The 10,811-nt window shown below is 44.6% G+C and overlaps 16 non-coding genes and 1 pseudogene across 16 annotated transcripts; all 17 read left to right on the forward strand.

Annotated features, from left to right (window-relative positions):
* The first annotated feature begins 114 nt into the window (after nucleotides 1–114).
* LOC130401153 (5S ribosomal RNA) lies at nucleotides 115–233 on the forward strand. Its single transcript, XR_008903610.1, has one exon. It is a non-coding gene; the product is annotated as a 5S ribosomal RNA (ribosomal RNA).
* Nucleotides 234–762: 529 nt separating this feature from the next.
* LOC130394455 (5S ribosomal RNA) lies at nucleotides 763–881 on the forward strand. Its single transcript, XR_008897611.1, has one exon. It is a non-coding gene; the product is annotated as a 5S ribosomal RNA (ribosomal RNA).
* Nucleotides 882–1,410: 529 nt separating this feature from the next.
* On the forward strand, nucleotides 1,411–1,529 carry LOC130395954 (5S ribosomal RNA; annotated as a pseudogene).
* A 529-nt stretch (nucleotides 1,530–2,058) lies between these two features.
* LOC130400562 (5S ribosomal RNA) lies at nucleotides 2,059–2,176 on the forward strand. The gene has a single exon (XR_008903042.1). It is a non-coding gene; the product is annotated as a 5S ribosomal RNA (ribosomal RNA).
* Nucleotides 2,177–2,706: 530 nt separating this feature from the next.
* Nucleotides 2,707–2,825, forward strand: LOC130395618 (5S ribosomal RNA). The gene has a single exon (XR_008898657.1). It is a non-coding gene; the product is annotated as a 5S ribosomal RNA (ribosomal RNA).
* Nucleotides 2,826–3,355: 530 nt separating this feature from the next.
* LOC130400581 (5S ribosomal RNA) lies at nucleotides 3,356–3,474 on the forward strand. The gene has a single exon (XR_008903060.1). It is a non-coding gene; the product is annotated as a 5S ribosomal RNA (ribosomal RNA).
* A 529-nt stretch (nucleotides 3,475–4,003) lies between these two features.
* LOC130399610 (5S ribosomal RNA) lies at nucleotides 4,004–4,122 on the forward strand. The gene has a single exon (XR_008902115.1). It is a non-coding gene; the product is annotated as a 5S ribosomal RNA (ribosomal RNA).
* A 529-nt stretch (nucleotides 4,123–4,651) lies between these two features.
* Nucleotides 4,652–4,770, forward strand: LOC130399611 (5S ribosomal RNA). Its single transcript, XR_008902116.1, has one exon. It is a non-coding gene; the product is annotated as a 5S ribosomal RNA (ribosomal RNA).
* Nucleotides 4,771–5,300: 530 nt separating this feature from the next.
* LOC130398991 (5S ribosomal RNA) lies at nucleotides 5,301–5,419 on the forward strand. The gene has a single exon (XR_008901530.1). It is a non-coding gene; the product is annotated as a 5S ribosomal RNA (ribosomal RNA).
* A 529-nt stretch (nucleotides 5,420–5,948) lies between these two features.
* Nucleotides 5,949–6,067, forward strand: LOC130398993 (5S ribosomal RNA). Its single transcript, XR_008901531.1, has one exon. It is a non-coding gene; the product is annotated as a 5S ribosomal RNA (ribosomal RNA).
* A 529-nt stretch (nucleotides 6,068–6,596) lies between these two features.
* Nucleotides 6,597–6,715, forward strand: LOC130400048 (5S ribosomal RNA). Its single transcript, XR_008902533.1, has one exon. It is a non-coding gene; the product is annotated as a 5S ribosomal RNA (ribosomal RNA).
* Nucleotides 6,716–7,243: 528 nt separating this feature from the next.
* On the forward strand, nucleotides 7,244–7,362 carry LOC130395307 (5S ribosomal RNA). Its single transcript, XR_008898379.1, has one exon. It is a non-coding gene; the product is annotated as a 5S ribosomal RNA (ribosomal RNA).
* Nucleotides 7,363–7,892: 530 nt separating this feature from the next.
* On the forward strand, nucleotides 7,893–8,011 carry LOC130399752 (5S ribosomal RNA). Its single transcript, XR_008902252.1, has one exon. It is a non-coding gene; the product is annotated as a 5S ribosomal RNA (ribosomal RNA).
* Nucleotides 8,012–8,541: 530 nt separating this feature from the next.
* Nucleotides 8,542–8,660, forward strand: LOC130398994 (5S ribosomal RNA). The gene has a single exon (XR_008901532.1). It is a non-coding gene; the product is annotated as a 5S ribosomal RNA (ribosomal RNA).
* Nucleotides 8,661–9,189: 529 nt separating this feature from the next.
* On the forward strand, nucleotides 9,190–9,308 carry LOC130398996 (5S ribosomal RNA). Its single transcript, XR_008901534.1, has one exon. It is a non-coding gene; the product is annotated as a 5S ribosomal RNA (ribosomal RNA).
* Nucleotides 9,309–9,837: 529 nt separating this feature from the next.
* Nucleotides 9,838–9,956, forward strand: LOC130400791 (5S ribosomal RNA). Its single transcript, XR_008903264.1, has one exon. It is a non-coding gene; the product is annotated as a 5S ribosomal RNA (ribosomal RNA).
* A 529-nt stretch (nucleotides 9,957–10,485) lies between these two features.
* On the forward strand, nucleotides 10,486–10,603 carry LOC130394267 (5S ribosomal RNA). Its single transcript, XR_008897442.1, has one exon. It is a non-coding gene; the product is annotated as a 5S ribosomal RNA (ribosomal RNA).
* The last annotated feature ends 208 nt before the right edge of the window (nucleotides 10,604–10,811 follow it).

The raw sequence follows: 10,811 nt of genomic DNA on the forward strand, positions 1-10,811 counted from the left end.
GCCGTTTATATCTAACTAATGATTGTTTTTGTAAGAGTGTAACGTCGAGCCTCAGCAGCTTTCTCACTCCTTATGTGCTACTGTATAAAACCTGGTTTTGCGCCTGCACTAATTGCTTACGGCCATACCACCCTGAACACGCCCGATCTCGTCTGAACTCGGGAGCTAAGCAGGGTCGGGCCTGGTTAGTAATTGGATGGGAGACCGCCTGGGAATACCAGGTGCTGTAAGCTTTTTCTTTTTCAACTCGAGCTCATTGACTCCGTGGCCTACCGTGGCGTACCGTGACCTGATGTTTACTGCCAACCGCTTTGGAGGATTTAAGCAACATACAAAAACTGACAACGTCTCTCAAAACTATTTTTGTGAAACATGAGGACAGTATAGTGATACTGCCAGCAGGGAGCACCAGAGAGCTGAACCGACAGTTGTACATTTCTTAAACTTTCACCAACACAAACACGCACGCTCACTTCAGATCATGGGAGGACGTCAAAAAATCACCACCCATTCTCTGACACTTTAACCGTTAACCTTGGTTCAAACATTTAACATCACACGCACACGCAGTGTATTTCAGATAATCAATGAATTCAGATGTCACAATGATCGTTTACATGGATAAGGAGTCCTACTGAATCAATTACTGCCGTTTATATCTAACTAATGATTGTTTTTGTAAGAGTGTAACGTCGAGCCTCAGCAGCTTTCTCACTCCTTATGTGCTACTGTATAAAACCTGGTTTTGCGCCTGCACTAATAGCTTATGGCCATAACACCCTGAACACGCCCGATCTCGTCTGATCTCGGAAGCTAAGCAGGGTCGGGCCTGGTTAGTACTTGGTTGGGAGACCGCCTGGGAATACCAGGTGCTGTAAGCTTTTTCTTTTTCAACTCGAGCTCATTGCCTCCGTGGCCTACCGTGGCGTACCGTGACCTGATGTTTACTGCCAACCGCTTTGGAGGATTTAAGCAACATACAAAAACTGACAACGTCTCTCAAAACTATTTTTGTGAAACATGAGGACAGTATAGTGATACTGCCAGCAGGGAGCACCAGAGAGCTGAAACGACAGTTGTACATTTCTTAAACTTTCACCAACACAAACACGCACGCTCACTTCAGATCATGGGAGGACGTCAAAAAATCACCACCCATTCTCTGACACTTTAACCGTTAACCTTGGTTCAAACATTTAACATCACACGCACACGCAGTGTATTTCAGATAATTAATGAATTCAGATGTCACAATGATCGTTTACATGGATAAGGAGTCCTACTGAATCAATTACTGCCGTTTATATCTAACTAATGATTGTTTTTGTAAAAGTGTAACGTCGAGCCTCAGCAGCTTTCAAACTCCTAATGTGCTACTGTATAAAACCTGGTTTTGCGCCTGCACTAATTGCTTACGGCCATAACACCCTGAACACGTCCGATCTCGTCTGATCTAGGAAGCTAAGCAGGGTCGGGCCTGGTTAGTACTTGGATGGGAGACCGCCTGGGAATACCAGGTGCTGCAAGCATTTTCTTTTTCAACTCGAGCTCATTGACTCCGTGGCCTACCGTGGCGTACCGTGACCTGATGTTTACTGCCAACCGCTTTGGAGGATTTAAGCAACATACAAAAACTGACAACGTCTCTCAAAACTATTTTTGTGAAACATGAGGACAGTATAGTGATACTGCCAGCAGGGAGCACCAGAGAGCTGAACCGACAGTTGTACATTTCTTAAACTTTCACCAACACAAACACGCACGCTCACTTCAGATCATGGGAGGACGTCAAAAAATCACCACCCATTCTCTGACACTTTAACCGTTAACCTTGGTTCAAACATTTAACATCACACGCACACGCAGTGTATTTCAGATAATTAATGAATTCAGATGTCACAATGATCGTTTACATGGATAAGGAGTCCTACTGAATCAATTACTGCCGTTTATATCTAACTAATGATTGTTTTTGTAAGAGTGTAACGTCGAGCCTCAGCAGCTTTCTCACTCCTTATGTGCTACTGTATAAAACCTGGTTTTGCGCCTGCACTAATAGCTTACGGCCATACCACCCTGAACACGCCCGATCTCGTCTGATCTCGGAAGCTAAGCAGGGTCGGGCCTGGTTAGTACTTGGTGGGAGACCGCCTGGGAATACCAGGTGCTGTAAGCTTTTTCTTTTTCAACTCGAGCTCATTGCCTCCGTGGCCTACCGTGGCGTACCGTGACCTGATGTTTACTGCCAACCGCTTTGGAGGATTTAAGCAACATACAAAAACTGACAACGTCTCTCAAAACTATTTTTGTGAAACATGAGGACAGTATAGTGATACTGCCAGCAGGGAGCACCAGAGAGCTGAACCGACAGTTGTACATTTCTTAAACTTTCACCAACACAAACACGCACGCTCACTTCAGATCATGGGAGGACGTCAAAAAATCACCACCCATTCTCTGACACTTTAACCGTTAACCTTGGTTCAAACATTTAACATCACACGCACACGCAGTGTATTTCAGATAATTAATGAATTCAGATGTCACAATGATCGTTTACATGGATAAGGAGTCCTACTGAATCAATTACTGCCGTTTATATCTAACTAATGATTGTTTTTGTAAAAGTGTAACGTCGAGCCTCAGCAGCTTTCTCAACTCCTTATGTGCTACTGTATAAAACCTGGTTTTGCGCCTGCACTAATTGCTTACGGCCATAACACCCTGAACACGCCCGATCTCGTCTGATCTCGGAAGCTAAGCAGGGTCGGGCCTGGTTAGTACTTGGATGGGAGACCGCCTGGGAATACCAGGTGCTGTCAAGCATTTTCTTTTTCAACTCGAGCTCATTGACTCCGTGGCCTACCGTGGCGTACCGTGACCTGATGTTTACTGCCAACCGCTTTGGAGGATTTAAGCAACATACAAAAACTGACAACGTCTCTCAAAACTATTTTTGTGAAACATGAGGACAGTATAGTGATACTGCCAGCAGGGAGCACCAGAGAGCTGAACCGACAGTTGTACATTTCTTAAACTTTCACCAACACAAACACGCACGCTCACTTCAGATCATGGGAGGACGTCAAAAAATCACCACCCATTCTCTGACACTTTAACCGTTAACCTTGGTTCAAACATTTAACATCACACGCACACGCAGTGTATTTCAGATAATTAATGAATTCAGATGTCACAATGATCGTTTACATGGATAAGGAGTCCTACTGAATCAATTACTGCCGTTTATATCTAACTAATGATTGTTTTTGTAAAAGTGTAACGTCGAGCCTCAGCAGCTTTCAAACTCCTAATGTGCTACTGTATAAAACCTGGTTTTGCGCCTGCACTAATTGCTTACGGCCATACCACCCTGAACACGCCCGATCTCGTCTGATCTCGGAAGCTAAGCAGGGTCGGGCCTGGTTAGTACTTGGATGGGAGACCGCCTGGGAATACCAGGTGCTGCAAGCATTTTCTTTTTCAACTCGAGCTCATTGACTCCGTGGCCTACCGTGGCGTACCGTGACCTGATGTTTACTGCCAACCGCTTTGGAGGATTTAAGCAACATACAAAAACTGACAACGTCTCTCAAAACTATTTTTGTGAAACATGAGGACAGTATAGTGATACTGCCAGCAGGGAGCACCAGAGAGCTGAACCGACAGTTGTACATTTCTTAAACTTTCACCAACACAAACACGCACGCTCACTTCAGATCATGGGAGGACGTCAAAAAATCACCACCCATTCTCTGACACTTTAACCGTTAACCTTGGTTCAAACATTTAACATCACACGCACACGCAGTGTATTTCAGATAATTAATGAATTCAGATGTCACAATGATCGTTTACATGGATAAGGAGTCCTACTGAATCAATTACTGCCGTTTATATCTAACTAATGATTGTTTTTGTAAAAGTGTAACGTCGAGCCTCAGCAGCTTTCACACTCCTTATGTGCTACTGTATAAAACCTGGTTTTGCGCCTGCACTAATTGCTTACGGCCATACCACCCTGAACACGCCCGATCTCGTCTGATCTCGGAAGCTAAGCAGGGTCGGGCCTGGTTAGTACTTGGATGGGAGACCGCCTGGGAATACCAGGTGCTGTAAGCATTTTCTTTTTCAACTCGAGCTCATTGACTCCGTGGCCTACCGTGGCGTACCGTGACCTGATGTTTACTGCCAACCGCTTTGGAGGATTTAAGCAACATACAAAAACTGACAACGTCTCTCAAAACTATTTTTGTGAAACATGAGGACAGTATAGTGATACTGCCAGCAGGGAGCACCAGAGAGCTGAACCGACAGTTGTACATTTCTTAAACTTTCACCAACACAAACACGCACGCTCACTTCAGATCATGGGAGGACGTCAAAAAATCACCACCCATTCTCTGACACTTTAACCGTTAACCTTGGTTCAAACATTTAACATCACACGCACACGCAGTGTATTTCAGATAATTAATGAATTCAGATGTCACAATGATCGTTTACATGGATAAGGAGTCCTACTGAATCAATTACTGCCGTTTATATCTAACTAATGATTGTTTTTGTAAAAGTGTAACGTCGAGCCTCAGCAGCTTTCACACTCCTTATGTGCTACTGTATAAAACCTGGTTTTGCGCCTGCACTAATTGCTTACGGCCATACCACCCTGAACACGCCCGATCTCGTCTGATCTCGGAAGCTAAGCAGGGTCGGGCCTGGTTAGTACTTGGATGGGAGACCGCCTGGGAATACCAGGTGCTGTAAGCATTTTCTTTTTCAACTCGAGCTCATTGACTCCGTGGCCTACCGTGGCGTACCGTGACCTGATGTTTACTGCCAACCGCTTTGGAGGATTTAAGCAACATACAAAAACTGACAACGTCTCTCAAAACTATTTTTGTGAAACATGAGGACAGTATAGTGATACTGCCAGCAGGGAGCACCAGAGAGCTGAACCGACAGTTGTACATTTCTTAAACTTTCACCAACACAAACACGCACGCTCACTTCAGATCATGGGAGGACGTCAAAAAATCACCACCCATTCTCTGACACTTTAACCGTTAACCTTGGTTCAAACATTTAACATCACACGCACACGCAGTGTATTTCAGATAATTAATGAATTCAGATGTCACAATGATCGTTTACATGGATAAGGAGTCCTACTGAATCAATTACTGCCGTTTATATCTAACTAATGATTGTTTTTGTAAAAGTGTAACGTCGAGCCTCAGCAGCTTTCATCACTCCTTATGTGCTACTGTATAAAACCTGGTTTTGCGCCTGCACTAATTGCTTACGGCCATACCACCCTGAACACGCCCGATCTCGTCTGATCTCGGAAGCTAAGCAGGGTCGGGCCTGGTTAGTACTTGGATGGGAGACCGCCTGGGAATACCAGGTGCTGTAAGCTTTTTCTTTTTCAACTCGAGCTCATTGACTCCGTGGCCTACCGTGGCGTACCGTGACCTGATGTTTACTGCCAACCGCTTTGGAGGATTTAAGCAACATACAAAAACTGACAACGTCTCTCAAAACTATTTTTGTGAAACATGAGGACAGTATAGTGATACTGCCAGCAGGGAGCACCAGAGAGCTGAACCGACAGTTGTACATTTCTTAAACTTTCACCAACACAAACACGCACGCTCACTTCAGATCATGGGAGGACGTCAAAAAATCACCACCCATTCTCTGACACTTTAACCGTTAACCTTGGTTCAAACATTTAACATCACACGCACACGCAGTGTATTTCAGATAATTAATGAATTCAGATGTCACAATGATCGTTTACATGGATAAGGAGTCCTACTGAATCAATTACTGCCGTTTATATCTAACTAATGATTGTTTTTGTAAAAGTGTAACGTCGAGCCTCAGCAGCTTTCTCACTCCTTATGTGCTACTGTATAAAACCTGGTTTTGCGCCTGCACTAATTGCTTACGGCCATACCACCCTGAACACGCCCGATCTCGTCTGATCTCGGAAGCTAAGCAGGGTCGGGCCTGGTTAGTACTTGGATGGGAGACCGCCTGGGAATACCAGGTGCTGTAAGCTTTTTCTTTTTAAACTCGAGCTCATTGCCTCCGTGGCCTACCGTGGCGTACCGTGACCTGATGTTTACTGCCAACCGCTTTGGAGGATTTAAGCAACATACAAAAACTGACAACGTCTCTCAAAACTATTTTTGTGAAACATGAGGACAGTATAGTGATACTGCCAGCAGGGAGCACCAGAGAGCTGAACCGACAGTTGTACATTTCTTAAACTTTCACCAACACAAACACGCACGCTCACTTCAGATCATGGGAGGACGTCAAAAAATCACCACCCATTCTCTGACACTTTAACCGTTAACCTTGGTTCAAACATTTAACATCACACGCACACGCAGTGTATTTCAGATAATTAATGAATTCAGATGTCACAATGATCGTTTACATGGATAAGGAGTCCTACTGAATCAATTACTGCCGTTTATATCTAACTAATGATTGTTTTTGTAAGAGTGTAACGTCGAGCCTCAGCAGCTTTCTCACTCCTTATGTGCTACTGTATAAAACCTGGTTTTGCGCCTGCACTAATTGCTTACGGCCATACCACCCTGAACACGCCCGATCTCGTCAGATCTCGAAAGCTAAGCAGGGTCGGGCCTGGTTAGTACTTGGATGGGAGACCGCCTGGGAATACCAGGTGCTGTAAGCTTTTTCTTTTTAAACTCGAGCTCATTGCCTCCGTGGCCTACCGTGGCGTACCGTGACCTGATGTTTACTGCCAACCGCTTTGGAGGATTTAAGCAACATACAAAAACTGACAACGTCTCTCAAAACTATTTTGTGAAACATGAGGACAGTATAGTGATACTGCCAGCAGGGAGCACCAGAGAGCTGAAACGACAGTTGTACATTTCTTAAACTTTCACCAACACAAACACGCACGCTCACTTCAGATCATGGGAGGACGTCAAAAAATCACCACCCATTCTCTGACACTTTAACCGTTAACCTTGGTTCAAACATTTAACATCACACGCACACGCAGTGTATTTCAGATAATTAATGAATTCAGATGTCACAATGATCGTTTACATGGATAAGGAGTCCTACTGAATCAATTACTGCCGTTTATATCTAACTAATGATTGTTTTTGTAAAAGTGTAACGTCGAGCCTCAGCAGCTTTCTCACTCCTTATGTGCTACTGTATGAAACCTGGTTTTGCGCCTGCACTAATTGCTTACGGCCATACCACCCTGAACACGCCCGATCTCGTCAGATCGCGAAAGCTAAGCAGGGTCGGGCCTGGTTAGTACTTGGATGGCAGACCGCCTGGGAATACCAGGTGCTGTAAGCATTTTTCTTTTTCAACTCGAGCTCATTGCCTCCGTGGCCTACCGTGGCGTACCGTGACCTGATGTTTACTGCCAACCGCTTTGGAGGATTTAAGCAACATACAAAAACTGACAACGTCTCTCAAAACTATTTTTGTGAAACATGAGGACAGTATAGTGATACTGCCAGCAGGGAGCACCAGAGAGCTGAAACGACAGTTGTACATTTCTTAAACTTTCACCAACACAAACACGCACGCTCACTTCAGATCATGGGAGGACGTCAAAAAATCACCACCCATTCTCTGACACTTTAACCGTTAACCTTGGTTCAAACATTTAACATCACACGCACACGCAGTGTATTTCAGATAATTAATGAATTCAGATGTCACAATGATCGTTCACATGGATAAGGAGTCCTACTGAATCAATTACTGCCGTTTATATCTAACTAATGATTGTTTTTGTAAGAGTGGAACGTCGAGCCTCAGCAGCTTTCTCACTCCTTATGTGCTACTGTATGAAACCTGGTTTTGCGCCTGCACTAATTGCTTACGGCCATACCACCCTGAACACGCCCGATCTCGTCTGATCTCGGAAGCTAAGCAGGGTCGGGCCTGGTTAGTACTTGGTTGGGAGACCGCCTGGGAATACCAGGTGCTGTAAGCTTTTTCTTTTTCAACTCGAGCTCATTGCCTCCGTGGCCTACCGTGGCGTACCGTGACCTGATGTTTACTGCCAACCGCTTTGGAGGATTTAAGCAACATACAAAAACTGACAACGTCTCTCAAAACTATTTTTGTGAAACATGAGGACAGTATAGTGATACTGCCAGCAGGGAGCACCAGAGAGCTGAAACGACAGTTGTACATTTCTTAAACTTTCACCAACACAAACACGCACGCTCACTTCAGATCATGGGAGGACGTCAAAAAATCACCACCCATTCTCTGACACTTTAACCGTTAACCTTGGTTCAAACATTTAACATCACACGCACACGCAGTGTATTTCAGATAATTAATGAATTCAGATGTCACAATGATCGTTCACATGGATAAGGAGTCCTACTGAATCAATTACTGCCGTTTATATCTAACTAATGATTGTTTTTGTAAGAGTGTAACGTCGAGCCTCAGCAGCTTTCTCACTCCTTATGTGCTACTGTATGAAAACCTGGTTTTGCGCCTGCACTAATTGCTTACGGCCATACCACCCTGAACACGCCCGATCTCGTCTGATCTCGGAAGCTAAGCAGGGTCGGGCCTGGTTAGTACTTGGATGGGAGACCGCCTGGGAATACCAGGTGCTGTAAGCTTTTTCTTTTTCAACTCGAGCTCATTGCCTCCGTGGCCTACCGTGGCGTACCGTGACCTGATGTTTACTGCCAACCGCTTTGGAGGATTTAAGCAACATACAAAAACTGACAACGTCTCTCAAAACTATTTTTGTGAAACATGAGGACAGTATAGTGATACTGCCAGCAGGGAGCACCAGAGAGCTGAACCGACAGTTGTACATTTCTTAAACTTTCACCAACACAAACACGCACGCTCACTTCAGATCATGGGAGGACGTCAAAAAATCACCACCCATTCTCTGACACTTTAACCGTTAACCTTGGTTCAAACATTTAACATCACACGCACACGCAGTGTATTTCAGATAATTAATGAATTCAGATGTCACAATGATCGTTTACATGGATAAGGAGTCCTACTGAATCAATTACTGCCGTTTATATCTAACTAATGATTGTTTTTGTAAGAGTGTAACGTCGAGCCTCAGCAGCTTTCACACTCCTTATGTGCTACTGTATAAAACCTGGTTTTGCGCCTGCACTAATTGCTTACGGCCATACCACCCTGAACACGCCCGATCTCGTCTGATCTCGGAAGCTAAGCAGGGTCGGGCCTGGTTAGTACTTGGATGGGAGACCGCCTGGGAATACCAGGTGCTGTAAGCTTTTTCTTTTTCAACTCGAGCTCATTGACTCCGTGGCCTACCGTGGCGTACCGTGACCTGATGTTTACTGCCAACCGCTTTGGAGGATTTAAGCAACATACAAAAACTGACAACGTCTCTCAAAACTATTTTTGTGAAACATGAGGACAGTATAGTGATACTGCCAGCAGGGAGCACCAGAGAGCTGAACCGACAGTTGTACATTTCTTAAACTTTCACCAACACAAACACGCACGCTCACTTCAGATCATGGGAGGACGTCAAAAAATCACCACCCATTCTCTGACACTTTAACCGTTAACCTTGGTTCAAACATTTAACATCACACGCACACGCAGTGTATTTCAGATAATTAATGAATTCAGATGTCACAATGATCGTTTACATGGATAAGGAGTCCTACTGAATCAATTACTGCCGTTTATATCTAACTAATGATTGTTTTTGTAAAAGTGTAACGTCGAGCCTCAGCCGCTTTCTCACTCCTTATGTGCTACTGTATAAAACCTGGTTTTGCGCCTGCACTAATTGCTTACGGCCATACCACCCTGAACACGCCCGATCTCGTCTGAACTCGGGAGCTAAGCAGGGTCGGGCCTGGTTAGTACTTGGATGGGAGACCGCCTGGGAATACCTGGTGCTGTAAGATTTTTCTTTTTCAACTCGAGCTCATTGACTCCGTGGCCTACCGTGGCGTACCGTGACCTGATGTTTACTGCCAACCGCTTTGGAGGATTTAAGCAACATACAAAAACTGACAACGTCTCTCAAAACTATTTTTGTGAAACATGAGGACAGTATAGTGATACTGCCAGCAGGGAGCACCAGAGAGCTGAACCGACAGTTGTACATTTCTTAAACTTTCACCAACACAAACACGCACGCTCACTTCAGATCATGGGAGGACGTCAAAAAATCACCACCCATTCTCTGACACTTTAACCGTTAACCTTGGTTCAAACATTTAACATCACACGCACACGCAGTGTATTTCAGATAATTAATGAATTCAGATGTCACAATGATCGTTTACATGGATAAGGAGTCCTACTGAATCAATTACTGCCGTTTATATCTAACTAATGATTGTTTTTGTAAAAGTGTAACGTCGAGCCTCAGCAGCTTTCTCACTCCTTATGTGCTACTGTATAAAACCTGGTTTTGCGCCTGCACTAATTGCTTACGGCCATACCACCCTGAACACGCCCGATCTCGTCTGATCTCGGAGCTAAGCAGGGTCGGGCCTGGTTAGTACTTGGATGGGAGACCGCCTGGGAATACCAGGTGCTGTAAGCTTTTTCTTTTTCAACTCGAGCTCATTGCCTCCGTGGCCTACCGTGGCGTACCGTGACCTGATGTTTACTGCCAACCGCTTTGGAGGATTTAAGCAACATACAAAAACTGACAACGTCTCTCAAAACTATTTTTGTGAAACATGAGGACAGTATAGTGATACTGCCAGCAGGGAGCACCAGAGAGCTGAACCGACAGTTGTACATTTCTT

Source organism: Gadus chalcogrammus, chromosome 12, assembly GCF_026213295.1.
Source record: "Gadus chalcogrammus isolate NIFS_2021 chromosome 12, NIFS_Gcha_1.0, whole genome shotgun sequence".
Lineage (NCBI taxonomy): Eukaryota > Metazoa > Chordata > Actinopteri > Gadiformes > Gadidae > Gadus > Gadus chalcogrammus.